Source organism: Pezoporus occidentalis, unplaced genomic scaffold (assembly GCF_034315485.1).
Source record: "Pezoporus occidentalis ecotype Australia unplaced genomic scaffold, CSIRO_AGI_Poc_V1 ctg162, whole genome shotgun sequence".
Taxonomy (NCBI): Eukaryota; Metazoa; Chordata; class Aves; order Psittaciformes; family Psittacidae; genus Pezoporus; species Pezoporus occidentalis.
This window is the reverse complement of record NW_026913447.1, coordinates 345285-372367: the sequence shown is the minus strand read 5'-3', so window position 1 is coordinate 372367 and position 27083 is coordinate 345285. Positions and strand designations below refer to the sequence as shown.

The window sequence follows — 27083 nt, the reverse complement described above, 5'->3', positions numbered from 1 at the left end:
AACTCCTGGAAGGCTGAACATCATGCTGACAATGCTGAAAAACAGGAGGGACGGTGCTTTCCGTGTGGGGCAGTACTGTACCTGAGAGCCAGGACTCCTGCGTGCAAAACTAAGCTGTTAAAAGACTGCTTGAACACAGCACAGAACTCAGTGAAGAATTTCATCCTTGTCCATCTTGATTACAGCCAGATCTCCTCACCCCTTGGGCAAATATAATAATTCTTTCTATTATTTTTATGGCTTTGGTCTTTTTTTTTTAGTTATAGCAGTGGGTTTATTCCCAGTGTATGGTCAAAATGTCAGTCATCAAAATGTGACCACAGTTGTGTAATTTAGACCGTAGAAATAAATATATATATATATATATATAAAAAAAGCCAACAACCCCAAAAAGCAATATTGGATATAAGCAGAGTGCTGTTAGGCCTGCTGGGAACTGTCTGCCACATACCTGAAAAATGGCCATGAGATGTTAAATGACAGCCGGTGATAAAGACACTTGGCTTTGGTACATCAGGCCCCACTCCAGGTTAGAAAACAGCCCTCGGCTGTTGCATGGGGATTTTAATTTGGATGCCCCGAGTGGAGGGAGTAAATGTGCAGGGTGGCTCTCAACGGGAGCCTGGTTTGGATGTGGCAAGCGTGCGGGAGGGGAAAACACCGTGTCCTGAGCAGGTCCCAGCTAAGGTCACCTAAGGCGGAGCAGGGATGCGCTGCTCACCCCGTCACCCCTCTGTGGGGAGGGGCGCGCACCGGACCTGGGGTCTAAGCCCCCGTTGCCGGATCTGGCTCTGTGCAGCGGGGGGGGGGGGGGGGAGCATAAGGCGCGACACGCCGGTGATGTCCGCAGTGGGACCGTGCTCGCCCCGGGGGGGGGGGGATCCGTGCGCGTGCGCGCCCCGCGGTCCCCGTTCCCACCTGCGCGGCGCGGAGCCCGGTGCGCGGCGGGGCGGGGCGGGGATCGCGCGTAACAGCCTGCAGCCGCGCCCCGCGCCCGGGAGGCGGCGGCGCCGGCGAAGGTGCCTCCCCGCCCGCAGCGGCAGCAGCACCAGCACCAGCACCAGCAGCAGCACCAGCAGCACTGGCAGCGCCAGCAGCAGCGGCATCAGGAGCACCGGCGTCACCAGCACCGGTAGTCTCAGGCTCCGTCACCGCCGGCGCGCAGCGGCTCCGCGGCTCGGTGCCGGCAGGTGATTAAGCGGATGAGCGATCTGCGGGGGGGCAGGCGGCAGGGATTAGCCGCGGCCGCCCGCTGCTGCGGAAAGGCTGCTGCAAGCCCGGCGGAGGGACGCCGAGAGGTGTGCGGGGAAGGGGCACACAGCGGCCGGAGCCGCAAGTTGTGTCGGCGGCCGGAGCGGGGCAGGGGCGCAGCGGCCCCGGGAGGACCGAGCTGCGGGTGCCGGGGGCACCGGCGGGGCGGCGGGTGTCGGGGGTGACCCGGCGGGATCCGCCGTGGCTCCGGTGGCGCTGGGCGGTCGCCAGGTTCGGGGCTGGTTGGGGACGAGGGGTGCGGGGCGCCCGTGGACACGGGCTGGGGGCTCCGGACTTGGGGCTGGCGGGAACTTTAGTTGCGGTCTGGCATAAGGGTCCGCTTTCCCGTGGGGATGGGACTCGGTCCAAACCCACTAAACAGTTCGTTTGGCGAAAATCTTTACAACTCAAGTCGCAAAATGCTTCCCTGTAGGACACATGAATACCAGATCTTTAAAATGAAAGCACTGCTGAAAGCCTTGCAGAGGAGCTTTGCTTGGCAAGCTTGAGCAATGAAGGCTTTCAATAAAGAAAATATATTGTCTTCCAACTGGATGCAAAAAATAGAGCTGAATTGTCGCTTCCTAAATGTATCCTGATTCCTGGCTTTCAGTTAGGAGAGCTTTTAGTGGCGTTCAAGTGCCACGGCCATCATGTTCTCTAAATATCTCCTAATCCTGAGGCAAGCCGAAGTCTGTTGGTGTTCAGTGGGTTTTGTACATGTAGGGCATAGGCGTACTTCATTCTTACTTCATATTTACTTTATGTTGATACAAATTCAATGCTTCTGCTCAGCCCTGTGTTTTGGCAGAGTGCTCTCTTGCAGCGGAACTGGGGGGACCTTCTAAATGAAGCTAACAAGTAAAATATGCTTTGAAATGGAGTGCAGATGGGAAGCCTCTTAAGTATTGTGTTGCACAACAGTGTGCTCTCTGTGTGTGACATTCAGCTTGCAAAACTCTAGGTTTTATGAATTCATCCACAATCTGAGCTGGTCCCTGTGCTATTCAGAAATACTGTGCATTGATGTGTGGAACAGCAGCGGTTCTGATGAGAGAGGTTAATTCATCTCTCTCCTGACAGCGCTTTTGATGCCTGACACCTCCGGTCAGCGTGTTTGTTAGAGATGTGTGTGTGCTCTAAGTTTTTAATTCCAAAACAATTCTCAAATTGTTGAATAAGAAGAGTAACTGGTGTTTGCTGGCTCAGGTAGGTGGTGTCTTAACTTTCCTTGAGCTGTTTTGTGAGTTATGCAGCTGTCTCTTGCATCTTAATGTGTTACTGTGGATTGCCATTTCCTACTGACTGATAGTAATAGATAGATAGTAGCATCCTCGACATCAGAAACTGAGGTTCTTTACCCCCACATCTCACCCTTTCTTCACGGTAGGGAGTGTCTCTGGCTCCATCTCCTGGCTCAAAAAGAAGATCCCCCTTCATGAAGGGGGTATGGAGAGATGGGAAGCCTCGTGGTTTTGGTGAAAAGTGATGAAGGTTTCTTCTTGGACTTGAACAGTGAGACCTGTCACAGCAGGGTTACCTCCGTTTTCTGACTGGGGTGGGAATTGTCTTCTCACTTTTTTAATGGAAAGAGAGTGTGTCTCTTATGTTACTTTTTATTAGGATTTGGAAAGATTTTCGATGTAGTGACTAAATTTTATCATGGTATTTAGAAATTCATAATTTAGTATTTTTATTACTTGCATGGATATGCTGGAAAGGTTAGTCATCTCGCCTGATACATCTTGTGTGTGGTCTTTTGGTGGAAATGTATTAATGATGTATCCTATATGTCACGATTTTTCTTCATGGTCAGGAAAACGTGTTGCCTGCAAATTCTTAATCCATTTGAAATAGAAAACCTGTAGCAGAATGGAAGGATCTTGCTGTGATTTAGAGCCTATACATATACTATGAGTGTGAGCAGAGGTAATCCTGTTCTGCAAACACAGATCCACAGAGAAGAGGATCCTTCCTTCATGGAGGACCTTCTGTATGCCTTGTCTTTAGTGCAGAGCAACTTTCTTCAAGTGCAGCTGGCAGGAGGAAAGAACTTAAGCAGGCTGTGGAATCAGGATACCTGTCCTACCCCTGACAGCCAGGCTTCTGTACTTACTCACCATACCCCAGAGTGAAAGGAGAAGGTGGCAGACTGTTCTGACACTGATCATCGGTCCTTGAGATGCTGTTGGTGGGGAACAGAGCAATAAGGTATAACTGAAGCTGGCAGGTATGTGAAATTGCAAAGATCTCTTTTGTTTCTCTGTAAATGTCCTGTTTATTCCAGCAAATGCCAAACAGGCCTACGTATGTCTGTGCCATTTAATGCTTCATTGTTATTGTTTAAAGTATGACGAATCGTGTGGGTTTAGGGTAAGAACTGACAAAGACAGCATGGTGTAGTTGGGTGCTACCTATTTTTTTTAATTTGTGTGTCATTCTCTGCCTTCCCTATGGACACTAGGGGTTTTTGTGCCCTAGTGCAGAGTGTTCCCTGGTTGCATGCAGAGACATTTCTCTTGACACAGGCAGCCTGGCAGCAGGGGATCCCAGGGAAGCAGACAGCTTCTGGTGGGTTGTGGTGCCCCAAGGTTTCTCTCTGGTCAGTCAGAACCCTTCTCTTGAGGCTGAACATTGGTGAGTCTCTGAAAGCATGTTATGTCCAGAGTCCACTGCAGCAGGGAAGAAAGATGCTTCTCGGCAGATTTACTGTATACCATCTGAGGTCTGCACTTGGCTTTTGACCATGCTTCATGCCTGCTGCAGCCACAGAGCCACCGCCACCACTAACCTTCCAAGGCTGAGCTGAATTATTTTCTGACTCGCATATCGCCAAGAGACGCATCAGCTACAAGAGATTCCAGCTGCAGAATGTGTGTGCGCAGCGTGTCTTGTTCAGATGTTATTTCCTTAATAAAATTGCTCATTTGGTGTGAAGAGCTGTTGGCTGGTTAGGGTGTTGGTTTTTTTCCACCCCCCCTCTTTCCTTCTAGCCCTGGGATATAACAGTCAAGTTTTGTTCTCTGGCTTGTTTTGTAAGTTGATTTAAGGTGCAGTCCACAGTCCTGGTAGGGCTGTGACTGCAGAGAACATGAGGTGGTAGCTTGTTTGACATGTGTGGGTAGAAATGGATGCTTTGGTGAGTACTGTGTGTTTGTGAAGGACAGTAAAAATGCAGCAGCCCTTAAAGAAGGTTTCACAGGGTTTAACTGGGGAGCTGCCTACAGCCAGCTTTGTGAGAATGCTGGCGGCAAGGACTGTAGTGAAGTCTGAGTTGATGTGAATGTGCCCTGACTTCACATGTAAACTCATGCACACACACACGTTCATTCACTATAGGCTGAGGCATTTTTCTTCAGAGTCTTGTTGCTTTTCTTCTTTCCTGTTCTTCCACCAGACTGTGCCTGTGGTAGCTGTCACTCTGGTGGAGAGGTTTGGTTTGCAGTAAAGTCTGTGAGGGTGTGAACAGCCTGTGGGCAGGACTTGGTACCTCTGCTCTACCTCTTACGCTTATTGTAGAAATCCTACAATGGAAGACTTCTGGAGTAAATGCACTCTGTTTTGCTATGCTAGAAATTTGTAACAGCCCGAGACCGCTAACGAGGAATTATAATATATTCAAGTAAAATACATGGGAATACAGTGGAATTCCATTGTTGTGTGCCAAAATGTAGTAAATGAGCAAGAGCTTAACCCAGGATTCAGGTGAAATGTTGCCATTTCTGCATAGTGCCCCATGAATGTTGACGGTGATCAGTGGTTGAAGCCACTTGTCTCTTGAGCGAAAACCTGGCACAGGTCCTGGTCTATTTCCTAGAGCTGTAGAACTGGGGTACTTAGAAATGCTTTGTCTTCAGGACCTAGCTTCAGTCCATCTGGAGTCCCAGAGGTCCATCTCCAGGCTTCCTGGTTGTGGGAAGATGGCTGTAGCACTGTTAGTAGTCTTAGTGCAAGGCCAGCTCAGGTCAAGTAGATCCCTAGAGCATTAGGAGAAGTTGGCTCTGCTGCTCCTAGATCTGCATGGGCAGTAGCATTGCTGTGTTTGCTTAGCCCTGTGCTGGAATGAGGTATGGTGGTTTTGGGACATGTCATACCCATGTCATGTTTTAATAGTTTATATGTAACTCCCCTCCTGTGAATGGGTGGTGGCCTATATCTAATTTTATGTAAATCTAATGTAAATATGAAACATAAGTTGAACATTGCAAAAGGAAGGCACTTGGTGCAGCTGCCAGCTTTGTTTCCTTGAGATTTAGGTTCACATTGGCATAGTTCATTTGGTTTGTCCCATTTGCATCTCAAGCAATTCTTATAGCATGGAGAACCTCTTGGCTCCAGATGAATTCTGCTGGAGCTGAAGATTTGCAGGAACTTGCAGAATTTGACCTTTTGTCTCAAGAAACTGTGGTGCAGCTTCCAAATACTATTGTACAAAATAGACAGGGAATATATCTGTAAATCCCTGCAGCTGCTGATGAGCTGGGAGAGCAGCAGGGCAGCGTTGATATTGCTGACACAGGAGTTGTAGAGAGGAGCAGGAATCTTACCCCAGGAACAGGAAGGAAACGCATTTTCCAAGTTCTTGTCTGTAATCCAGGATGGTCAAGAGTGCCTTAGTGAGGTCAAGCTTCTGTGCTGGTTGTTCACAGATGATGATGAGGGAGTAGCGATACCAGGCAAAAGATCTCTGTCCTGTGTCTTTGAACACTGCCCTTCATTTCTTGGGGACAGGATGTTTTGCGATGTGGGCTGATCCAGTTTCAGCTCTAGTGCTCTTCTAGGTCAAAGCTGAAAGAGCAGAGGGGAGGAAAGTATAGCAGCCGAAGCAAAAAACTGTGGAGATCCTTAAACACATATGTAGGAAACAGCTTTTAAAAAAGCTGTTTAAAATATGAATGAGCATGAGATGTAAATAACTTGCTAAGAGGCCAGCTTCCAGAGACAGGATAACCATAGGGGACTGGTTGGCTTGTACCAGATACTCCTCTGTCTGTCTGAAGTTTCTGGCTCTTTCCCAGATTCTTGAATGTGAAAATATTTATTGAAAGTGACTTCTTGATGCTGTGGGTCTTGACCAGTGACCTAGGAATAAGTGTGTTTTGTTGAGCTGATACTGATGCCTTTTTGGGTTTGAGTACAGAATGGATTTATTTGTTGACTAAGTGGCATCTCCGGTGTAAATGCTCTGTTGCTTGGTTGATGATGAGCCAACTGATATGAAATTGGGGAAGGTTGCTTTCTTTAGCAAAGGGAAGTTATTTCTTGTCGAAGAAGGATGCAAAGGATGGAGGAATGCTTTCTGCATAAAGCAGAATCACATTGTTCTTGAAATAAGGGTGAAAAGAGTGAAATGTTTTTGGTAGGAGCCACCAGGCACCACCTGCATAAGAAGACCCAACAGTGATGCAAGAGATCCTGAAGATTTAAAACTGTGCTGCCCTGTTGCATTTCCTTCACTGGCATCTGAACAGGGGAGCAGGGAGGAAAAGGTGAGAAAGGGCTGCATATGGGATGCTTCTCTAGGAAGGTGAAAGGCAGGAAAGGAAAAAACTCTAAGTGCCTGTTGGAAGGGGGAGCGAACCGAGGTAGGTAGGTTGCATCTTGTAGAGAAAGCACGTAAGTGTCCATGCAGCAGCATCTTCTGGCTGCTGGAGGTGTTGGGCTCTTTCAGTGGCGCTCAGAAGCTACATGGGTTCAAAAGACCTCTCTTCAGGGCGGTCTGGCCAGCTGGACTTCAATGAAATTATTTGTCGTTTACACCGATCTACAGGAATGTGGCTATTCTCTCCTAGCTGTAGGCTCTGCTTTAAGCTTTGGATAAAGGCAGTGTCTCCTGGCTTCTCATGCCCGGCTGCTTCAATCCTTTTAAAGTGTTGCTTTCACTTAAACACCATGAAGTGCCTTCCAGTGCAGCTTCTAAAGCAGAAGTTTAGGCCAGCCAAGATGGTTTCTGAAGTTACCCTCCAGGGAAGAAACTTCTAAAGAAGCCGCCTCTCAGCCACGGTATTTGGGCAGCGTTCCGGAAACAGCTGTTGGGGATGCAAAAGGCTGAACTGGAATCTGGTTCATGGCTGAAAAGCTAGTTTGCCATTAAAACTAAAATTTAAGAGAGTCCAGCTGCCTGCAAAGAGCAGCAGCTGGCTTGAGCAGCCGGTGTGCTCCTTGAGGAACAGGGGAAAATACGTTTTATATTGTCTTCCATCAGCTCAGCTGCCCTTTATAAACAAACACTAAATCTGCCAAAGGCAGTTGTTTGTGTTGCAGGTGAATTGCAAGAGAGCATTTGGGGGACGTGAGGACATATGCTAGTAGTTTTAAGGACACCTCGTAGTACTGCTTATAATTTAATTCAGATCTCAAAAGGAGTAATATAAGTGCCGTTTCCACTATGTGATCCCTTTGCTTAGCAAAGCCTCCTACCAGTGCTTAGTTATGAGTAGGAAATAATTGTCTTTGGTGTTGCAATGATGACTTTATATAATGAAAGGGATATTGGTTGTACTAGTCCCAGAGTTGCAGCAAAGTGAAAGCAACAGGCTGTGGTCAAGGAATAGGGGGAGACTGGTCATTTCTTCTTCTATAAACTTTTGAATAATGATTCCTTTTGTTTTCATGGTTAGAGAGTTTAAGTCTTACCTGATGATCTAAAAATACTGTACAATATATGGTAAGTTTTGAAGCTTGAGTGGAGTACAGCAACTGCAAAAATAATTTATACATGAAACCCCTCTGTGAGCAAAATAATTGGGGAGAGGGAGGAGGAGGAACCTGGAATGAGCTATTTGTGCTGTTTCTGGCTTTTCTAAATCTAAGTTGGCAGCAGGGTGGTGGATTTTCAGAAAAAAAGCTCACAGGGATAGTTGTCCTTCCTTGCACATACACTGTGTTAATAAGCAGTTGTGCATGGAAGTAATTTGCAGTCTAGTTTCTATTTATCCTGCAACAAAGGCATTTTAAGCTTTTGCTGTTGAGGTGGTATGGAAGCCATAAACATCCATAGGTCTCTACAGCAACATTTGGGTCAGGTATTTAGCAACATTTGGGACAGTTATTTAGCAACATTTGGGATGGGTATTTATGTATTTTATATATATACATATTATATATTTTGTCTCTAAATTGGAGAGACATCAATTTGATGGATGGACCACTCGGTGGATAAAGAACTGGATGGATGGCCGTTGTGGTCAATGGCTCAGTGTCCAGCTGGAGACCAGTAACGAGTGGTGTCCCTCAGGGATTGGTGTTGGGACCGGTCTTGTTCAACATCTTTGTCGGTAACACGGATGGTGGGATTGAGTGCACCCTCAGCAAGTTTGCCGATGACACCAAGCTGTGTGGTTCAGTTGATACGCTGGAGGGAAGGAATGCCATCCAGAGGGACCTTAACATGCTTGTGAGGTGGGCTGATGCCAACCTCATGAAGTTTAACCATGCCAAGTGCAAGGTCCTACACCTGGGTCGGAGCAATCCCAGGCACAGCTACAGGTTGGGCAGAGAAGAGATTCAGAGCAGCCCTGCGGAGAAGGACTTGGGGGTGTTGGTCAATGAGAAAATGAACATGAGCTGGCTTCAGTGTGCGCTCACAGCCCAGAAAGCCAACCGTATCCTGGGCTGCATCAAAAGGAGCGTGACCAGCAGGTCGAAGGAGGTGATCCTGGCCCTCTGCTCTGCTCTTGTGAGACCTCACTTGGAGTATTGTGTGCAGTTCTGGTGTCCTCAACATAAAAAGGACATGGAACTGTTGGAACAAGTCCAGAGGAGGCCACGAGGATGATCAGGGGACTGGAGCACCTCCCGTATGAAGACAGGCTGAGAAAGTTGGGGCTGTTCAGCCTGGAGAAGAGAAGGCTGCGTGGAGACCTCATAGCAGCCTTCCAGTATCTGAAGGGGGCCTATAGGGATGCTGGGGAGGGACTCTTCATTGGGGACTGTAGTGATAGGACAAGGGGTAATGGGTTAAAACTTAAACAGGGGAAGTTTAGATTGGATATAAGGAAGAAGTTCTTTACTGTGAGGGTGGTGAGGCACTGGAATGGGTTGCCCAAGGAAGTTGTGAATCATAGAATCATAGAATAGTTAGGGTTGGAAGGGACTTTAAGGTCATATAATTCCAACCCCCCTGCCATGGGCAGGGACACCTCACACTAAACCATATCACCCAAAGGCTCTGTCCAGCCTGGCCTTGAACACCACCAGGGACTGGAGCATTCACAACTTCCCTGGGCAACCCATTCCAGTGCCTCACCACCCTTACAGTAAAGAATTTCTTCCTTATATCCAATCTAAACTTCCCCTGTTTAAATTTTAACCGGTTACCCCTTGTCCTGTCACTACAGTCCCTAATGAAGAGTCCATCCCCAGCATCCCTATAGGCCCCCTTCAGATATGCTCCATCCCTGGCGGTGTTCAAGGCCAGGTTGGGCAGAGCCTTGAGTGACATGGTTTAATGTGAGTTGTCCCTGCCCATAGCAGGGGGGTGGAACTAAATGTTCTTAACATCCTTTCCAACCCTAACTATTCAATAGTTCTATATAAATATCAGCGTGAGATGGTTTTGTGTTGTATGGATTTCCAGGCACCCTCTGTCTAACCCCACTACTGATGTGGCACTCCTGCACTTATCTCACGATCGCTTGGCTGTCTGCAGAACACTGTCTTGAAGGGTCATGTCAAAAGCATCAGTCATGGGTTTTTATAGTGATTGACATTAATTAGCCTCTATGATTTCCTTCTCACCCCCCCATCCCCTTTTTAAATTCATGTTTTTCCTTTGAAACAGAGATTAATTTGTAGTAGCAAGATTGTAAACTGCCCTTGTAGGTAAACCTACCTGCACTGTTAATTTTATTGGGTAATATTTGGAATAGTGGGGGAATTCAGCCATGATAGCAAATTGCTTGCTATCACACTGATGGTTTCTAAAGCCTTCAGCCGTAACTATCTCATTTCTTCCCTCCGAAGCCTCATACTTTCCTTCAGCAGTGTTTCTGCTCTATCCCCAGCCGTTTGAGTGAACTGCCGTGCTCTTCACCAGTCTCCTTTCATCATCTTCCTTGGGTGTTAGTTGGACATAACTTAAGGTTTTCTGGGGAAAAATCCCCCAATTCACTGTGCAGTGGTTTGGGAAGCCTGTCTGCATCCAAAGTAGCTTTTACTGTGTGTTGGTAGCATGTGTCTGGGCTCTCCATGTGCTTAAAGCACCATGTCCCTCTGGTGACAGCACAAGACCTGGTGGTAGGTGAGGGATGATCTTGGAGGTTCTGGAGTAGTGGTGCAGCTCCTGCACCTTGGTTATTGGGCTCATGAGGCAGTTTGTGATGAGGACATCTGTGATCATGTCCAGCTTTGGACCTGCTGTGTATCTGGCCTTGGCTCGGGCTATCTCAGGCAACCATGCTGTAAATTTTCATGCACTGAACAATCACCCCCTTGCCTCATGTTCTTTTTTGGCTAGCTTTGCTTGAACAGTATTATTCTGATGGATATAAGCCTCCTTTCAAGTTCCAGCCTGAATCTCTTTATGGCTGGTTCATACTGCTTTATCTTTCCTTCTCCCCTCCAAAGAGAGCCTTTGTTTTGCTTCAGTTGCAAAGCCAACGTGCTTTTGTCTCATGAGAGGTCATCCTGCTGACCTTTTCTTGCACTATTGCAGTTTCGCTTAACCTTTCTGGAACTCAGCAACCTGAAATTGCATGTTGTTCCAGCTGAGACCTTACTGGTGATTGTATATTTTCCTGTTACTCACTGAAACCTTGGGCAACATCTGGCTTTTTTACACTATTGCCATGAGCCACTAAACCACCAAAGTCTTTTCCTTTCTATATCACTTCCAACTGCTGAGCTCCCATGCTGCAGAACATATTTTTTTAATCCCAAAGTGCATGACTGCACTTGGCTTTATTACAGCTATACCTCCTGTCAGTTGTTTTAGTCCTCAAATGTTCTGAATAAACTTCTGCCCATTCTCTGAGTTGAGACTTTCCCAGCTATCTCTTGTCTGCAGATTTCACTCGCGCTGCCCTACTTTCCCTACGAAGGGAATTGGTGGAATTGCTAGATAAGACTGTCCCAAGGCAGATCTTTTAGGAAATCTGTTTATAGTTTGTCTTTCTCACCAGATTTTCAACATCTGCACAAGCTGCTCTTCTGGCTTTCAGAGGTGGAGCTTGGTTTGGCTCTAATGTCTGTCCTAAATGGTAAACAGGATGGATCATGGAGCTGGGCCGGTGGGTGATCCACATGTAGGCGAGCACCGTGCAGGGTGTTGGCAACAAGTATATGTGTGTCAGAGCTGTGATGTTAAGTATTTCCTCTTGGAGGTGAAAAACGGCTTTGTATTCGGCTCTCTTATTACCAGCACTTAACAGTTTTTGGAGATGGTTTTTGTTAATCTAAAAAATAAAACATTTATGGCAAAATTATGAATACATGAAACCGGTGATTTGAGTGTAAAGTGAGGATGGCATTTCTAATTTATACTCTTATTAGCTGCAGGAATGACCGGAGCTGAAAATTATCAACTCTGTCAGCTGTAAGCATTGAAGGCATTACTGAAATAGTATTGTCACTGTCTCACTTGTTTATCTAAGTGTGTTATCTGGCAGAAATGGTCTTGAAAACCTTCATCTGTGTCTTTCTCTATAGCTAGTGCCAAAAGACCAGAATAGATCATCTCTGTGGGCATTAGCCAAGCCCACTTCCAGTTGGCAGATGAGTACCATGGTCTCCCAGAGCTTTGAGCAAGCAGTGCAGCCCTTTACACCAAGTGGGTCATTAAAAAAACAAGGCTAAATTTTGAAGCATACATAGTATATGCCTAAAATGGCCAGTAATCTGAATTATTAATGGAGAACATGACAGATCTAGGCCATCAGCTTTATACATTTCGTGAACATACATGTGTGTCAGAGAGAAGGCCATACTTGCATGATGATTGCTTAAAATCAGCATTTGAGGGAGATGGAGTATTATAAATCCACTCTTAACTGCTATTTTTCCTTTTGTTCAGTAGCTTTAAAATTTTAAAGCAGAATTCTCATCTGGAGAATTCTAACAGGTAAAATGAGCAAACAAGTCATTCCTGATGGCGCGATGGGCGATTAGAAACTCAGAGGGATCTGGGAGATGTTCAGCTGAGGCAGTGAGAATCCAGACTGTGCTGGCTTGAAAATGAACAGCATTTACTGTCCAGCCACAAAAATACACGTGTGCCAATTTGCTCTGTCTGTGTGTGTTTGAAGAGACAATTTAGAGTTTTGTCCTTGTGTTAAAGTCATGGAAAAGCCGTATGACTGAGTCATTACTATTCAGTCATTTGTGCATCAGTTTTTCAGTGTGTGGGTTTTTTTTTTTTTATTTACTTTTTTTAATGGCTTATGGATCCTTAGAGGTTGATCCATTTAAGTTGCATGGCAGATGGTTTTTATCACTTAAAAGAATTTTCTGCTTGAAGTCCAACTACTTTGTGGAAAGGTGTGGAAAGCCTCAATTCTCAACAAGGGTTATTTAAGGCAACATTCGTACTTTGGGTGGCCAGCATAAGAGGCTTTGAGCCACAGCCTTCAGTCTGAACCGTGAAGCTTGTGCAAGAAATACTTTAGAGGCAGGGAGCCAGTTTTTGTCCTGCCGCCTGGCTGCAGCTGGGGTGTAAATGGTGATGGAAGAGGAAAAGCTGGGTGGGAATGATTGCACCAGTCTGTCCGAGACCCCTGCTACTATTCTTGTTTTTGGTTCTGGTGCTTTCTCCTGCCCATTGGACTTCATTTTCAAGACCTCGCTGCCACAGCTGTGGCGTTGCGTGGGCTGCAGAGTTGCATAGCAGCCTGGGAATGTTGAACAGAGTTAGAATGGATTCTTATTTTCACCCCGTGATTTAAAACAAACTCTCTTAACATGTGGTTATGGCTCGCGTGTTGTCACTTTACAGCACTTGCAGTTTCAAAACAGATGACTGAAATCACAGTGGTTTTTAGGAGCCCCACGTGCTTTCTCCCCAAGGTCTTCCTCCTTGGGACATGGTTCCCTTCCCCAGTGTCTCTGTTCCCCAGTGTCTCCACTACAGAGCTGCTCCTCAAAGAATCAAATACTTCACATATTTACATTGCTGCAGAGGAGCTTCCTGTGTTGTTTGTTAGCCTGATCTGGGGTGAGGTTAATGGTCCCCTTGCAGTGCATGGGGAAGAGGTGTCAAAGATGAGCCGCGGGAACATTGGATTTGTCTTATCTTACAAGACAGCAAACACTATAAATCTTAGTATCTTAGCATAATTTAAAGTGCACACTTAGGCATAGCTTGTTGATACAAAGCATGCCAAATCTCCATTGCTGAATTTATGGGTGAGAAACAAGGCCAAAGTCCTGTTTTAGCTCCTGTATAGGATTTTCTGTTAATAAGGGCAGTGGAGCAATGACTTATTTGGACTTCTGGGCCACATCCTCTCTTAGAATAAATAAAGCTAAGCTCATTTACAGCAATTGAGTATTAATCTCTATAAGACTTTTTTGAAGATATACTGCAGTGAATGTAATGAGGAAGAGAGCTCATTATTTTCTAAGAGAAGTGACAGATCAGAGCGGATTTCTACTGTGCAATTACCACTGCTCTTTCTTTGTAATCATATCAGTGGAAACATCTAGTGGCCACTGCAATGGCAGTACTTGTGAATGGAAGCTGGATGTATTCAAAACAGTATGAGCCCAGCAGTTTTCCTTCCTTACAGTAAAACTTGCCAAATACCTAATTTTCAGAGATTAGGCTCTTGAAGTGCACAGCTAAGGATATGATCGGCCGGAGGACATTCATGGCTCAGTAATGAAACACTGATGTATAAAATGGTAATTGATCCCGGGAGCACCACGAGCACAGAGCCAGATCACATTATGTGCAGATTCCAGTGCGGCAATGGAAACTACACAAAATTTGGCACAGAGGGTTAAATGTGAAATTAACTAACCATGCTCTGCAGAGATGATACTAAGATGAAATGCGCCGTGTATTTTGGGGGTGGTTTGTTGAAGTGGCTCTCCATTCAGGTCTATCTTCATGCATTTGTTTCACAGATGCAGCTAGGGGTGGTTTCTTCCTTAGAAAGGACTGTGATTTATTGGTAAGGCCAAGCCTGACCTGTTGCAACTTTGGAAGCTAATGGTATTTTTTTATGCACCTATAGATGTTATGTTAGTTGTGCAGACCCTTCTAAGCACATTGCTTTCCGAGGGAAACTTTTTTTCTGTGTCAAAAAGGCTGCTGCAGCACTTCAGTTCCAAAATAATAATAAAAAAAATAATCCCCACCCTGCTGCTGTTTTTAGACATTTGCCTTTGGCCTGTATGACTCGTCTCTCCATGAAGTCCTAACAAAACTGGTTCTGTGTGGGTAGTTAAGCAAGCAAGACATAACAGTCGTGATGATGGATTTCATGCCCTTGGGTACACTGTTGGGCTGTGCTCTGGCACTTTTCTGGTGCCTGATGTACCTGGAGTAATGGTGTCTCTCGTCTCCATGGGCTGCTGTAATTGCAGGTTTGGTGCTTCCCATGTTCATTGTGTTGTTTGAAGACTATCCATAGTCTGCTCAGCTGCACTGAGGGTGGGAGTGTCCCTTGAAAAGTCTCTTTTATTTCTTCCTTTTGCAGGGTTAAAATCTATGGGATTCATATGTAGGTGTCTGATCTCTGCATGTCTTAATCCCAGTACAGAGGCTGTGCGAGTGCGTGCTCAGACTGGACCCTACCATGCATCTGCCATATCCCCCACCCAGTGTGTGTGATTGGTGGTGCTTACAAAACAATTTTTCAGCTGTTATAAGGCAGTAAAAATCACCAGTGAGGGTGGGACAAATATCTTTCATCAGAAACTCAGAGAAGTTGGAGCTAGGGTAGTAGCCACCCCCTGGTGCAGGAGGAAGCACCATGCCTAGGGAAATTAGCTAATTAGCTTATACTTGCACCACCAATTCTCTGTGCCACTCTGGTGAAAACAAAACACACCAAAACCCTCTTCACCTGCAGAGTGTTTAAGTGAAAGTGGTCTCCTTGTAATGGCAATTGGAAAAAGTGCAGGTAAACTGGCCCCTGTTTAGGGGGTGAAACTATGCAGTTCCCAGAAAACGGAGGCGTCAGTCCTGCTCCCTGCCAGCCGGGTGATGTTATTGCCAGTTGGGTGGTAGAAATTCCTGATGGGTAAAGTGACAGGCCATTTTCTGAGCTGCTGGATGGTCTTGAAATGGGCTGCAGGATCTTCATCTCATGATTTATTTTAACAATTGCCTGTTGTGTCTGAAAACAATTGCTCTGTTCTTCATCTTGTCCATGGCAAATTAGGCTACTTCTTTTCTTCCTCGTGTGTATTGTTTTTGTTTGGTTGGTTTTGCTTTTCTGCATTGTTGAATCTTAAATTTGGTGGAAGTTGGTAGTTCTGCCTCCCCTCCTGCTGTTGTGATCCTGCACTTGCGTCTGCATTGGGTTTGGGAAAAGTAGTGATATAGGTTACCATCAATCAGTCTGGGAGGTTGGGTGATGAGGCAGTGAAGGTGCAATGGGATGCAATGAGCATGCTTGCCCACTCACTCAAGATCCAGCTAACTCTAGTGGCAGGGGATGACACCGAGCCTTTGTGCACCTTGACTTGTGCTTGCTGGAGTTTGCACGTATGTGTAGATAGCTTGTGAAATTGGGGGGGGTTGTGCTGCTGTGGGATACAACGCACAAATACAGCATCCTGAGCTCAATCAGTTCAGGTAGTAGCAGTTATGTGCTGCTGCAGAGGCTCTTCCATGGAGGTCTAAGCATTGCTTCTATTGTTTCAGCCTAAATTTGCAGGGAAATGGGGGTTTTAAATATGCTGCAAGTACCACCAGTGTCCTGTGAAGCTGTTTAATAATTGATGTTTATGAGCACAATTTTGACGGTAAGTGCAGTAGATCTCCAGTTAATCAGTGTGCCTTTGGCAAGCCCTGGAAGCCCACATGCGGAGGGAGTGATGGTGGGAATTAAAATCCCACTTCCAAAGGCAGGTGGGGATACAAAGATGCACCTGGGTGGTTAGGTAGAGCGCTGCCTTGTTTCTCAGCCACTGGAGCTGCCAGAGGATTGCTACCCCTGTTAAAAAATCCAAATGGAAATAAATGTTTGTTTTGGTTTGATTCTTAATTCCCTATATTTTTCATTACAGCTGGTGATTGTGGGTTTTTGCCCAACAAGAGTTAGGCAAACAAGTGTCTCACTGGCTCTCTCTTTTCCCATTCTGCCTCGTTGTGCTTCACTGTTTGTGTTACAAACATCATCCTAGGATGATGTTTAAATCCAAATAAACAGAGTTGTCATGGCAATTAAAAGAAAATTGGGGACTCGCTTTTGTAGTTCTTGTATAACGCCTTGTGCAATACCATGTTCATAGAAACTTCAATTTTGGGTAGGGTAATACAATATTTTTTTTTTAGAAGGAATAATGAAATATGAATTTGGTTGATAACCACCCAGTGGTGATGGGGTAGAATCTGTGCACCTCATACTTGAAGCCTTTTGGTACCTTGCAGCATCCAAAAGCTCTGGCTGCACCGTGTAAGGCAAGGAGGCTCTGAGGTTTCTTTGTACATTTGTTTGTTTTTCCCTTCCATTCAGATTGTCACTTGATGTGTGATCTGTGGTGGGTTGCTTCTAATCTTTCTGATTGCCTCTCAGTAAATGAGCAGTCACTTGTTTTCTTCTCCTGACAGCACCATGGCTGTCACCAGCTGACAGATGCTTGTGAAGTTAGGTCATTGGTGCTCCATTGCCAGATGATTGTAGTTAGAAATATATTTAAAATGGATTTTTTTTTTTTCTTTTTGCATTATTATTCTTTGGGTATTGATTGATTGACTTTTAGCTGAAGCCAGTACAATTTTTTTTTTGGACAGATGAAGAACAGATTTTTTGTGAGAATACTTGTGTCTATTTGCTTTAAGAATGCTTTTAATACTTGGCTCAAAGGAATCGAACCTTTTTTCTTTTTGAATTCAGATGATGGTCATCTTAGAGCATGTTGTACATTAAAGCTAATACAGGTATTCAAAGTGTATGAAAGATTTATTTGAATATATGTTTTTAAGACAAAAATAGCTTGCATGCCAACAATGCCAATGGATCATTCTCTCCTTTTACTTTGTTCTCAGATCATTTCAGTTCTTTAATCTTTTGCAGATGTACTTCCTTAAAAGCGGGATTGTAAGTCTATGTTTTGTATTACAGTTCTATATCTTGAACAAATCTTATCTCAGCACAAGCACATTAAATACAAACTGGGCAAATGCAAAGTGTAAGAAGTAATTAACAACTGGTTTAGTGCAGGCATCATAGAAATAAGGTATGTATTTTAAAACATCTGTAATTTGAACATGGGTTAATTGATGAAAATATTGGAACAATTTGAATATGAAGGAGAGAAACACTAAATATGCAGCTAAATTGGGGAAAATGCGAAATAGAAGAAGGTGTGTTTATCTTAATCTGTTAGCAATGATGCTCCATGAAGATTATCAGGGGCTCAATGCAGAAATCAGTTGATGAAGTTTGTCTTGTGGTAGGCAAAAGGTCAGACTATATAATTGCAGTGGTCTCCTCTGGCCTTAAAAACTATGAATTGAGTAGCATCGGACGTGTTTCCAGCAGTATAGGACATGAAATGTGGAAAGTCCTTATTCTGAAGAGGCTGCAGTCCAAACAAGATAGATACAGAATAAACAGGATGCGTTGGAGAACTCCAGAGAGGAAATGACTGGGATGTGGTTGTTTGTGAAAATGTAGTCTTTGAGAGACTGTAGATTTATAACCTCTGGTCACTGTGTAAGAAACGAGCAGAGAGGAGGACTTTAAATGGGTGGACTAGTGCATACAAGTAAAAATTATGAAAGGCAATTTATACACTGGGAGAAGACAGGAATGGAAAAAGACCAGAAGGATGGGCCAGTCAGTGTCCTCACTAGTGAAGGGGACAAAAATGAACAAAGGCTGCTTGGACCTTAAATAGGGCTGACTTGATCTGGGCTTTCAAGGCAAGGCTGTTGAGTGAGTTATTTGCACCCGAAGGTGTCTATGTTCCCATGGTGTCTGGTACCCAGGCTGGTGACGATGCTGAGCTTTATTTTGTTCTTCCATTCAACCCAGCTCCTGCAAGCAGGTTCAGACCCTGCAGGTACATAAGCCCTATCTGTTAGCAAGGAGAAAAGATGGAAGGGGTAACAGTGTGCCCTGAGAATGGAAGTGGGTCAAGGACTGGGTTTTTAGCTGTTGTGAGCCTGAGCGTGTGTGGCCTCAAGCCTTAGCTGTGGCAACCAATTCTGGGAATCCCCATTCAAAACAATTACGTCTCAGTCCGTTTTAACATTAAGGATGTATGGTAAGGAGGAATATGCATGGCCTTGTCTAAGTAATTAAATATCTATTATGAAAGCTGCTAGGTGTGAGCAGTGCATTTAATGCTGGCATGCTTTTTGTCTCTGGCCAGCAAGTGCTGTTGCAGGTATGTGTGAGTAGATACCTGCTTTGCAGATGCAGGCATGGGTTTGTGTGCAAAGATCAGACCCATATGCATGACCAGTTGTGAGCTTGACAGGGATCACTTCCCTCACTGGGAATTCTGGACGGAATTACTGTCTGAATAATAAAGACCATTACAGTCTATATTGTTCTGTTTAAAATATCTTTTAAATGGCACAGATTCCACATGATAGATTCTTTTTTCCATGTGCATTGAAAACATTTTAAAACCTGTTTAAAATAACATCCATATTAATTTAACTGTATGGATGCATTTAAAAAATGTACTGAGAGCAGAGAAAGGAGACTTTGGGAGCGTGCCATTTGCTGCCTCCCATCAAGTGCCAAAATTTGTTAGCAGATGAGGCATTTGGATATCTTCTCAGTGGTCAGGGAGTTCAGAGCTGTTTCTGCCTTATGACGCAGGATGTGAGATTCCTTTGGGTGCTGTAAATCTTTTATATTTGCAGAGGGATGGATTTCTTTAACTGGAAGAGATGAATGGTAACACAGGCATGCCTTCCCCCCTCTCTCTTCTCCCCGCACCCCCTCTATTTCTTCTCAGAGCATTAAAGACCTGCATGCTATCAGTGACTTACAGCAATGGAAGGAAGTGCAGGGGTGGATGTCCAGGAGTGGATAGGCATGATTGTGATGGGAGGCTGATGGACAAAAGATAATTTTCAGACACCGTAATATTGAGGATGTTGGGCCACTTGTGGGAAACCACACCAAAAATGTACATGTGTGTATGCAGGAAGAGGAGGCTTAGGTAAATGCCTACTAAGGGTGGTCTATGAGGTCTGCCTTGTGTCTCCAGTAACAGTTTGAATCACTGGGATCAAAAATATGTGATGGGATTTTTTTCACTGTCCTCTTTTGCTTCAGTATGTCCAAAGAGCAACAGAAGTGGTGAAGGGTCTCGAGAACATATCTTAGGAGGAGCAGCTGAGGAAACCAGGGGTGTTTAGCCTGTTGAAAAGGAGGCTCAGGAGAGACCTTACTGCTCTCTACAACTACCTGGAATGAAGTTGCTGTAAGGTGGGGGTCGGTCTCTTTTCCCTAGTAACAAGTGATAGGACAAGAGAAAACAGCCTCAAGCTGCACCAGGGGAGATTTAGAGTGGATATTAGGAAAATTACTTCATGGAAAGGTTGTCAAGCATTGGAACAGGCTGCCCAGGGCTGCAGAGAAGTCACCGTTGCTAGAGGTATTTAAAAGATATGTAGATGAACACATCATGCATTTAGACAAGGTTTAGTGGTGGACTTGGCAGTGTTGGGTTAATTGTTGGACTCTTGTGATCTTAAAGGTTTTTCTCAACCTACACAATTCTGTGTTTCTGAGTGGCACCATGAGAGAGGCCCTATCCACATGGTAGTTGTCCTGTCCCAAAATTGATTAAATTCCAGCCATTACTGGCCATAAGTACTAAATTATTTTCTGAGGCCTTTTTTTTTTTTTTCACTCATTCAAAGAAATTAAATACTCTTACTATTCATGTTGACTTTTTTTTCCTCTGACTGCAATGGACAATATGGTTATCTAGTATCTGCTGATCTTCTAAAAGTCCTGCACTCTGAAAGACCTCACCACTGAAGTGCTAGCTTGGTCTTAATCTAGAATCCTAGGTCAATGTCCCATTGTGTTGCTTCCTAATGCACATGAGGAAGCTGTGTTTCTGTGGGGCCTGTTCTGAATAGATGGCATGGATGTCACTGACAGCAGGAGCGATGGGGATTATTTGGCTGCCAACTGCTTGGCAGAAGAAGCAGAAGTCAAGAAGTTACCTAAAGCAGGACCTAAATTGTCTTCAAGGTACCAGAAAAAGCCATCAGCATGGTGATGGCTCTAACTAAAGGGAGAGCATTTGTTTCTGACAAGGCAAAAGTCCCATGAAACTAGTCAGATCCATCCATCTGCTTTTTGCTAGAAAGGCAAAATTCAAATGAGACTCGTTATCTGCATGGTTTGTATATTTAGGAGTTGCTTTAATTATCCTCATTAGCTTCGTTTCTTGAAAGAAATGCTCTTGATCTTACCCCTTGTGCCAGAAATATAGTCTGGAAGGAGTCTGTGAAAATAAATAACACATTCATAGGGTTCATGCAACAACTTCTGAGTAATCTAGTTCAGCAGCATCTGTTACCATGGCCATTCCTGTGTTGCCTTGTTGGGACCCATCAGATTGTCTGATGTGGACTTCAGCTGGTTGAAGCTACCATTTAACACAGCAGTCCACATGGTTAGGAGGTATTGCTCTCTCTGATAATATTCAGTGCAGCTTACACTTGTCAGACACTGGAATCTATTTACTGAATTCTTTTCAGACAAGTCGTTTTTGGCACTTTGCAAAGTTTCCTTCCATGTGTCCTCACTGCCGGAATGCTAATTTATTCAGAAAGGCTCAGCTCCAAATACACGAGACAGTATTTTCAGTGTTTCCTACTGTCTGGACAGCACTGTGTTTGGAGAATTCATGCCTACTCTCTCCTCTATGCCCTTAATTTCCTTCAGTAAATATGTGATGATGTGACACAAACTATCTACACTTACACTGTACAAATGACATTGTATTGTAATGGGAAAATGGATCTCCATTGATAGCCTCTCCATTAGAGAAACACCCGATAAGCTTATTGTATGAATACAATAAATACAAAGTGCCTTTCACAAGTGACATCTCTGAATTCTCTAGTCCTTAGTGAATCCTCTAGCCCAGAAGCTACAATGAATTAGCTGATCTAAGCTGAACTGTCCAAAATATCCTGGTTATTTCTGATCTTTGAACCAGCAGCAAAAACAGAGGAAAATTGCAAAGAGAAAGGGATAGAAATTATAGGGTACGCAGAAAGAGAGATTATCAGGTCTGAAGGGCAGTTGTTTCTTTTTACTCTGACCTTGTGTATAAAAAGGCACTGTAGACCTTCTTGAATGACATTTGAAATATGTAATCACTTAGCCCAAGCTTTTAGGTGAGATTTTGTTCTCCCTCAGTTCGAATGCCATAGGGAGCTCAGATACACATCTGTGTGGTTCTCAGCATCACAGTACCTGATAGTTCACACTGGATTAATGAGGTGTAGAAATTAAACTTGGGAAGTGCTTTTGATCTTCTTTAGAATCTAGGAAACAGGGCACAGTGTCCCCTGCTCCTCTATCCATGGAAACTGTTTAGTTTGAGCAAGAGTCACATTAAAGCATGTGTAAGTGCCAAAGCTGTTCATGTGGTCTGCCAGCACAGAGCTCTTACCTGTCCTAGCACCAGGAATGCCTTTAGTGTAAGTCACCCATGTAGCCTGGATTTGGTCTGTGTTTTCTAGGACATCTCAGCAGCTTTGCAGCACGTGCTCGATGCCAGTGCCCCTGTGGTTGGGTCGGGAAGTCAGTGCTGATCTCGTGCCTGGACCTGCTGTTGTAATTCATGAACTGCATGTTCTTAGACCTAATTCCCCTCAGGTCTGATCAGTGAGGTGATAGCTGGGTGTGCCACCAGTCATGCACGTATGCACAAGAGGGACTGTGTGCAGGTGAGCTCTTGTGGCCAGCCTTTAATTAAAAATAAAAAGGGGAAAAAGATGGTTAGAAGAGGTCACGCCTGGCTTCTGTGGTTGGGGCACTTGCTCATGGACAACTGCATTATTAAAGCCTGAATCTAAATGTTTTCTTTTTTGTAATGTAAATTTTGCTTTTTTTTATGAGAGGGAAGCTAGGTGCATCCTATTAATTAGCTGATGTTCCTTTGTTGCATCTAATCTGACTCATGCCTCTTCAGCCCACAGTGAGACCTTTGGCAATAAAGGTTTCCTTGGCAAGGGCAAGATGTTACTTCTTGTGAATGGGGTCATTTCAGTTAGTTAGGAACACGAGCAGCTTTTGAACATAAGGAACTTCTCCAGAGTTGTCTTGTTTTTCAATGGGTTTCAGCCAGGTAACAAGTGTTACTAAATCTTTCAGGTTTGGTAATCCTCGTGAGATCCTACTAGTCAACCAGGTTTGAGTCTGAAGAAACAAGGCTATTAAGTGGGGAGGCACTGGTTTCATCTGTGTACCATGAAGAGCCAGGTGATGTCCTCCCAGTAAATTACAGCTTGTAGGAGACAGTGATTCATCTTTGCAAGCACAAGTGGAAGAACACTCACTTGGCGAAAGCAGTACTGAGGCCCGTTTGCACACTTAACTATTTTCCTGTAGAAACTCAGGAATGGATTAGCACACAGTGTTCCTGTTGAAGCCTTTCAGAGGGAAACAGGAATGTCTTGTTTCTCCTCCCTTTCCCATGGTTGTGGCCATGCTTTCTCATGCTGTCCTTGTGCTGCTGCCACTGCTTGTGTGGGAACACGGTTAAACAGGTCAAGGATAGCACACCGCTGAAAACAAATCCTCTGTTCTGCACCCCCAGCTTGTTTTTTTTATAGAATAGCTCAGCCTGGAAGAGACCTTGAAAGATCCCCTGGTCCAACATTCCACAGGGAGGGGAGCCTAATGAGATTATTTAAGCACCCTGCCCAACCACATCTTGAAAACCTCCAGGGATGAGGTCTCTTCAACATCCCTGGGGAGGCTGTAAATTTTAATTGCATCACTTCCCCAGTTTGCTGATGGAGCGGCTGCATACACTCTTATTCTGGAAAGTGGTTGGGAATGTAAAAGCATATAGGCACAGCACCATGGTGGCATTAACTGAGGCTGTCCTAATCCTTCTTCTGCTCTCAGCTCTGCCATGGTTTTGCTGTATGGGCTTTGGTAGTCACTGTAATCCCACCTTAGGTTTCTCCATGGCACAACAGGGGTAATGCTGGTGACCTGTATGAAGCACGGGGATGCATCAAGTGTTAGGTAATCCAGTTTAATATGTGGATTAAGAAGGGATGAAAGCCAAGCCCACTTTTTTGGCAAATTACTTGTTTATTTCACATCAACTCGTAGCTCTGGAGCCGCTGGGGTGCCCACTTCTGTGTGGGGCATGCACTTCCCATCACTTCCCCGAGGCGTGTGCTTGTTTGAAATATGTGCACCGGTGAAAATGACATCATGGAAACCCTAATGACTGTGAAAGTAAGTGTGGCTGTTGTGAAAATAGCCACAAGAAACTGAATTAAACTTAAGAGGAAAGTACTCTTATTCACTGCTGGGTGATGAGCAAAGGGAATTTTGGCCTGTGAATATCAGGATGTGATTTATTACTAATCGCTTCCATAGTGTTTCTCATCTATAGATCTTAAGTGGCAATTAGTATAAAGGCAAGAAGGTATTATTCTTATTTTATTGAGGGACAAAAACATCAAATGACCTGCTGCAGGGCATTTTGTGAGTCAGTGGTAGGGTTGGGCATAATGCTGGCTTTAAGGAGGGTAGTTTTTGTATGATTAGTTTGTCTGCTGGTGCCAGTTCTATGTGTGATTTGGATAATAATTGTGAACGTGACTTGAAGTTTTATGGAGCTGTTCACTGATGGTGGGTCGGAGTGTTGCCAGGACTTGCTGACAGTAGAGGCTAATTCATGCTAATCTGTAGACCTTGTATAATTTAATCCAATTCATCTCAAGCAACATGTTTCTCCTTTTAAATTCCAGTGCCCGTTTCCATTGCTGTATTTAATGAATAGATACCTGCGTGATTTAATGGGAAATATGAGAGACCCTTCAACCCTTAACAAATCTGTAGGTGTCCTAGCTGTTGCTAAAGTAGTCTGCTGCCTTCTTGAAGCTGAAGCTGGTTTTCCTCCTTGTCCAATTAAGACAGATAATTAAATCTCCCTTTTTAGTCACAGCCTACATTTTTAATCCTGTAACTGAGCTTGGCCTGCCAGAGGAAGTTCTCTGTATTTCTCAACACAGTGGTTTCCTAGTAAACATGGCATTAAATCCAATCCCATGCTGCTTCTCTGTGTTCATCTCTTTTTCCTTGACATAGTACTTTTATGCTGGGTGTTTCCTGTGCTAATGGTTATTTTATTTAAATGCCAGATGCACTGTGATTATACTTTTAGCTTAAAGTCTAGGGAGGGCTTTGTTAAGTGTTAGATTTAGTTATGTGTGCTTGATATTTAGAGTACAAGCACAAAGATGTTTTGACTGAAGCTGCCTAGGCCCAATTTGACAATCAAATAAAAAGCTGGAGGTTTCGGGTGTGAAATGGCAACACCTCTTCAGCAATACTAATCGCTTCCTCGCTTCTGTATTCATTGCAGATCCTTTGTTTGATGGGGGAAGCTTTTAAATCAGCCATTGCATCTTACCTCAAGGATGTTTTGCAGTTGCCGAGTGTCGGCATAGGGAATGAGGTGACAAGGAGCAAAGCTGAAGAACGTGCAGCCCTGTGGCGCCTTGCATGGTGGTGCTTGATAACTTTGGCGTACCAAACAAAATCTGAAGGCACTACAAATAATGCTTCACTTCATGGGTAAAGAAATTGCAGATGTCTCTTCTCATTTGAAAGTTCACCTTGAACTCTGATACAGAAATGGGGAGGAGTGAACTGTTTCCTTCCGCTTACCTATAGCATCTCTTTGTGGAGGCTGCTTTTGGAATCAAATAGGTCTTTACTGGTTTAATTTTCAGCTGAGTTTGCTGTGTGAGAGGGGTGAAGCTGTACACAAGAGACTACTTAACCTGAGACGTGCAAAAACCCCCATGCAATATTTGGATTGCTTTCTAACACTTGAAAATAAAGACTGAGATTCCTCAGTTCTTACTTGAGCTCTTTGCTGAGGTCAAACTGAGGCCATGAATAAATGATGTTGGTGGGATTTTTCCATGTCTATATGGAAGAGACAGTGCTGTCAGGAGAGCACGTTTTTGAGTAGCAGTAGCTTAGTGTCCTGGATTGGATTGTTAGGTGCCGTTCCTGGAGCACCTAGAGACCTCATCTGGTTATTTGTCCTGTGAGAATGCTTCGGTAAATATATGGTTCCTCACATTAAGCTCATGGGAGTTCTGTCTGTGGCCAGGTATTAATGATCCAGTAATACTGTGTCTAGGTTTCCTGAATCCCCTTGCACTTCCAATTTGATGCAGATCTGCCATGGGCGTTTGTTAGACTAGCCAGTGCACATAATTGACGTTGTATATAAATTGCATTGTACATAAAGACGTAAAGGTGTACATAACATCATATGCACAAGGACAGATGATACCTGACGTCATGGCCTTATGTCTCTCTGTATATAGCTAACTCTTCAGCTTACTTATTTATTTATGGGTGGCATATGTTAGCCTGGCAAGAGCTGCAGTAGCTTGGCCCTTTGCATCATGTGGTTGGGACAATTTTAACCCCACTTCAGGGCATTAAATTTCCTTTCTTGCTAAACCATGGCCTGAAGAGCAGAGTAAATTGTGCTGTGGGCAAGTCCATACACTTGTGGTTGGAGTGTACAAAGCCAGCTTGGTCACTTCAGCCTGCAGCATAGGTGTATCTGAGATCTCTCTATCATAGCGTTCCCGGCTCCCATTTGTATGATCAGGAGCCCTTTTGCCACGTCGTTGTGACAATAGCTGTGACATACAAGGTTTGTGTATGTTCATTAGGTCTCATTGATTACTGTCTGTTCTGAAGACAGATTATTAATTAGCACAATGTTGGGCTGTGTGTGTGTAGAGAGTGGTGCTGGTGCTTGCTGCTGGAACATCTGGAAGAGATTCAACAAGGGATGCAGCTTTCTACTATGTAGTTAAGAATGAGGTCAGGTAAGGAGTGCAAAATGAGACTTACAGTCTACCAAAGGAAACAAAATGAGAGTTTAGAGCAAGAAGAGAAATACAAATAAGAAAGCCAAGTAATCCTCCAGTTTTTAGTATGTTGTTCCAAATGGGCAGTACTGTTAGAGTGAGAGTTGGCTCCTGTATTATGTGTTTTGGGAGAGAGCTTTCAAACGATTGTGTCAGTATCTCATGTGCTTCCTTTCCAGATTGTTCTTGGTTTTGTTTTTTTTTTTTTTTAAAGAAATGCTATTTTCTCCCTCCACTTATTAACTGTTTTCTGTGAGGAACAACCTCAGTGCAAATCAGTAGCTAAAAAAAAATATATATATATATATATAAATCTTTGCAAAGCTGTAACTTTAAGGGATTGCATGCTGGGAATTAGTGTTTGCTTCTCACCTATGGTGATTTGAGGTGTTTTGCAGGTTGGAGGTACAGCTTGGAGAAACTGTGGCCCTCCAGTCATGGGAAGCCCTGATGCCTGGCTATTCAAGGATGCAGGGAGAAAGGCTGGTGAGAAAGCCTTTTCTTGTACATGTGCCACTGCAGTTGTGCAGCACAGCTGTGCCAGGTGCTGCCTAGAAATGACACTGCAGTGATGAAGGATTAT

General features: G+C 44.4%; 2 protein-coding genes and 1 long non-coding RNA gene across 7 annotated transcripts in view; 2 read left to right on the top strand and 1 right to left on the bottom strand.

The window, feature by feature from the left end:
* Window positions 1-27083, bottom strand: part of PMAIP1 (phorbol-12-myristate-13-acetate-induced protein 1) — a 442512-nt gene that overhangs the window by 313012 nt on the left and 102417 nt on the right. The gene's annotated exons all lie outside the window — the stretch shown is intronic.
* The window catches only part of PDZD2 (PDZ domain containing 2), a 204671-nt gene that overhangs the window by 84394 nt on the left and 93194 nt on the right, over window positions 1-27083 (top strand). The window contains exon 1 of one of the 5 annotated variants that reach the window (XM_062612873.1): window positions 965-1190. The exons of the other annotated variants lie outside the window; for them this stretch is intronic. The gene's annotated coding sequence lies outside the window, so the exon portion shown is untranslated. Of the gene's footprint in view, window positions 1-964; window positions 1191-27083 lie in introns of those variants that run through there. 5 annotated transcript variants of the gene reach the window in all.
* LOC134160662 (uncharacterized) lies at window positions 1518-4188 on the top strand. Its single transcript, XR_009963651.1, has 2 exons — window positions 1518-3462; window positions 3780-4188. It is a non-coding gene; the product is annotated as an uncharacterized LOC134160662 (long non-coding RNA).